At 55.0% G+C, this 5,021-nt stretch overlaps 1 long non-coding RNA gene across 1 annotated transcript; it reads left to right on the forward strand.

The window, feature by feature from the left end:
• The first annotated feature begins 357 nt into the window (after window positions 1-357).
• Window positions 358-4,041, forward strand: LOC144952606 (uncharacterized). The gene is made up of 3 exons (XR_013640644.1): window positions 358-555; window positions 1,558-1,640; window positions 4,009-4,041. It is a non-coding gene; the product is annotated as an uncharacterized LOC144952606 (long non-coding RNA).
• Window positions 4,042-5,021: the final 980 nt, after the last annotated feature.

Here is a 5,021-nt window from a genome sequence, read left to right on the forward strand (position 1 = left end):
AAGCCTTCAATGGCTGTACCGGTGGAATTTCCATCTGGTACAGATACAATGGGAGGCTGATCGATGCCCGGGTGCGGTCAAGGGATGGTTCCCTATTGCTCAACCATGTTGTGTATGCCGATGATCTGGTGATAGCTGCTCACTCAGAGGAGGAGTTGGAGGCGCTGCTGCTGAATCTGGAGCTTTCCACCAAGAGGTGGGGCCTTACCATCAGCCCCACCAAAACTAAGCACCTGCCTGGGTATTTTGTACTATCGGACAATCCACCCCCACAATGTGTGTTTATATGTGTGTGTTTATGTGTGTGTGTGACTGTGTGACTGTGTGTGCCGGATCGAGGGAGCTATATGGGCGCGGCACGGGCTAGAGAAGAGATGGAGTGATGTGGTACAGGAGGACGTGGAGCTGAGTGGACTTGCCGATGACTGGTACCAGCGGTGTCAAGATCGGCCTCTGTGGAGGAGGAGGCTCGTGAAGGACGCTACTGGGCAGTTGGAGGCAGTCGCCCTCTAACAACAACGGAGGGTGGAGGAGCGACGCTCACAACAACGAGCGGTGGCTAAAGCACAGCAAGTTGGCACAGTAGGGGGCACAGGTGGTGCATCAGCCACTCATCTCAGTCAGTTGCTGGGTCTGCCCCGTGACCTCCTGCCAGCGGGCGTTCGACACTTCACGTGGCCTCAAGGTGCACATCGCCTGGCACAAGCGTCGTGGTGACGTCACCGCCACTTAGGGACAAATGGCGGTTGTTGTTAGTGTGTTTGTTAGTGTGATGGTATATGTGTTAATGTGTTGATATATTTGACGATTACGTGTTAGCATATGTGTGTTCGTGTGGGTTTGTGGTCTGATATCCGTTATGGGACAGGAAACTTGAGTCTGGGACCCACCCACACACGTGTCGCCTCGTACACGCGCACAAATACAAAGATCCCCCGTGTAGCCTCACTGGTGAGCGGGAATCGAACACACATACAGACACACAGACACACATACAGAAACACAGACACTCATACAGACACGCAGACAGACACACATACATACAGACACATACAGACACACATACATACAGACACATACAGACACACACACAGACACACACACAGACACACATACAGACACACACAGAGACATCACACAGACACACACACAGACCCTCATACAGACACGCAGACAGACACACATACAGACACACATACAGACACACATACAGACACACACATACAGACACACACACATAACGACACACATATACACACATACAGACACACACACATACCGACACACACACTCATACAGATACAACAACAACCGCCATTCGCCACTAAGTGGCAGTGACGTCACCACGACGCTTGTGCCAGGCCATGTGCACCTTGAGGCTACCACGTGAAGTGTCGAACGCCCGCTGGCAGGAGGTCACGGGGCAGACCCAGCAGGTGCCACGGGTCGACTGACCGAGATGACCGAGATGACTGGCTGATGCACCATATATTTGATAATTACGTGTTAGCATGTGCGTTCGTGTGGGTTTGTGGTCTGATATCCGTTATGTGACAGGAAACTTGAGTCTGGGAGCCACCCACACACGTGTCGCCTCGTACACACGCACAAAGACAAAGATCCCCTGTGTAGCCTCACTGGTGAGCGGGAATCGAACACACATACAGACACACATACAGACACACACACAGACACACATACAGACACACAGCCACTCATACAGACACACACACAGACAGACACACATATACTCATACAGATACACATACAGACACACACACAGACACACATACACACACACACACAGACACACACACATGCAGACACACAGACAGACATACAGACACACATATAGACACACACACAGACACAAACGCAGACACACACACAGACACACATACAGACACACAGACACTCATACAGACACACATACAGACACACATACAGACACTCATACACACACACACATACAGACACACATACAGACACACACACAGACAGACACACAGACACTCATACAGACACACACACATACAGACACACAGACAGACATACAGACACACATATAGACACACACAGCCACAAACGCAGACACACACACAGACACACATACAGACACACAGACACTCATACAGACACACATACAGACACTCATACACACATACAGACACACATACAGACACACACACAGACACACACACACACAGACACACATACAGACACACAGACACTCATACAGACACACAGACACACATACAGACACACACACAGACACACACACAGACACACATACAGACACACAGACACACATACAGACACACACACAGACACACACAGACACACACACAGACACACACACAGACACACATACAGACACACAGACACACATACAGACACACATACAGACACACATACAGACACTCATACACACATACAGACACACACACAGACACACACACAGACACACACACAGACACTCATACAGACACACATACAGACACACACACATACCGACACACACAGACACTCATACAGACACACATACAGACACACATACAGACACACACACAGACACACATACAGACACACACACAGACACTCATACAGACACACATACAGACACACATACAGACACACACACAGACACACATACAGACACACATACAGACACACATACACATACAGACATACACACACACATACCGACACACATACAGACACACATACAGACACACAGACACTCATACAGACACACACACACACACATACCGACACACATACAGACACACACACAGACACACATTCAGACACACACACAGACACACACACAGACACACACACAGACACACACACAGACACACACACAGACACACATACAGACACACACACAGACACACATACAGACACACACACAGACACACATACAGACACACACACAGACACTCATACAGACACACATACAGACACACATACAGACACACATACACATACCAACACACACATACAGACACACATACAGACACACATACAGACACACATACAGACACACACACACATACCGACACACACATACAGACACACACACAGACACACACACATACCGACACACACAGACATACAGACACACACACAGACACTCACAATCACACTCCAGCCCTCGGACTTATCTCACCCCTCCCTCGTCACCCCCCCACCCCTCCGCACGTAGAGGAGGGAGGAGGGGGGAGGAGGGGCGGGGGAAGGAGGGGCGGGGCGGGGGGAGGAGGGGCGGGGCGAGGGGAGGGGGGAGGAGGGGCGGGTGGAGGGGGGGCGGAGGGGCGGGGTGAGGAGGGGCAGGGGCGGGGGGAGGAGGGGCGAGGGGAGGGGGGAGGAGGGGCGAGGGGAGGGGGGAGGAGGGGCGGGTGGAGGGGGGGCGGAGGGGCGGGGGGAGGAGGGGCGGGGGGAGGAGGGGCGAGGGGGATGAAGAGGCAGAGACCAAAATCGGAGGCCGAGGCTCGTAGCTGTGCAGTCCGCGATTCGGTTGAGAGGTCACCACGCACCTGCACACTCCTCACCTGCACACGCACCTGCACACTCACCTGTACACTCCTTACCTGCAGATTCACCTGCAGATTCACCTGTACACTCACCTGTACACTCACCTGCACACTCACCTACACACTCACCTGTACACTCACCTGTACACTCACCTGCACACTCACCTGTACACTCACCTGCACACTCACCTACACACTCACCTGTACACTTACCTGCACACTCACCTGCACACTCACCTGTACACTCACCTGCAGACTCACCTGTACACTCCTCACCTGCACACTCACCTGCACACTCACCTGTACACTCACCTGCACACTCACCTACACACTCACCTATACACTCACCTGCAGACTCACCTGTACACTCCTCAACTCGCCTTGCTCTCCCCCCACCACCACCCCCCACCTCACCTTGGCTCACTCGCCTCACTACCACCACCACCAACTCACCTGGGAGCCATGCAAGCAGCCGCCTTCACCCTCCTGATGTTCGCCCTCGCAGGTGAGACGCAAGCCCACACCTCACCTGCCCCCCCCCACACCTCACCTGGCTCCTCCCCCCACCTCACCTGCCCCCCCACCTGGCTCCCCCCCACCTCACTTGGCGCCCTCCCTCTCCCCTATCCCCCACTTCACCTGCACCCCCCTCACCTGGCTCCCCCCCATCACACCTGCCCCCCCCACCTCACCTGCCCCCCCCCCCACCTCACCTGACTCCCCACCACACCTTACTCCCCCCCCCACTACACCTGACTCCCCCCCCCCACCTTACCTGGCTCCCCCCCCACCTCACCTGCCCCCCCCATCACACCTTGCTCCCCCCCCACACCTCACCTGCCCCCCCCCCCACCTCACCTGCCCCCCACCTCACCTGCCCCCCCCCCACCTCACCTGCCCCCCCCCTCACCTTGCTCCCCCCCCATCACACCTTGCTCCCCCCCCACACCTCACCTGGCTCCCCTCCCACCTCACCTGCCCCCCACCACCTCACCTGCCCCCCCCATACCACACCTGGCTCCCCCCCACCTCACCTGCCCCCCCCACCTCACCTTGCTCCCCCCCCACTACACCTAGCTCTCCCCCACCACCTCACCTGCCCCCCCCCCCACCACACCTGCCCCCCCCTTCACCACACCTGCCCCCCCCCCTCACCTGCCCCCCACCACCTCACCTGCCTCCCACCACCTCACCTGCCCCCCCCCCCCCCCACCACACTTGGCTCCCCACCATCGTTTTTTAATGGAAAAGGAACGGCTAATCGCTGTAACGCGACAACAACAACAACAACACATGTGGTTTGTTAATAGCTTCAAAAAGTCAAAAGAGTCTCCACTTTAACGTGTTGGGTGTCGCGGACAATATTAATCGTAGTAAAGGTTTTTGGGTGAGATCGCGTAAGTGTATGAACGTTGTGTCGTAACCCTCCACCACCCGACACAGCCACTTAGTAAGGGGTTTGTGATCTAAACAACACGCCAGCTA

This window comes from Lampetra fluviatilis, chromosome 68, assembly GCF_964198595.1.
Source record: "Lampetra fluviatilis chromosome 68, kcLamFluv1.1, whole genome shotgun sequence".
NCBI classification, from domain to species: domain Eukaryota; kingdom Metazoa; phylum Chordata; class Hyperoartia; order Petromyzontiformes; family Petromyzontidae; genus Lampetra; species Lampetra fluviatilis.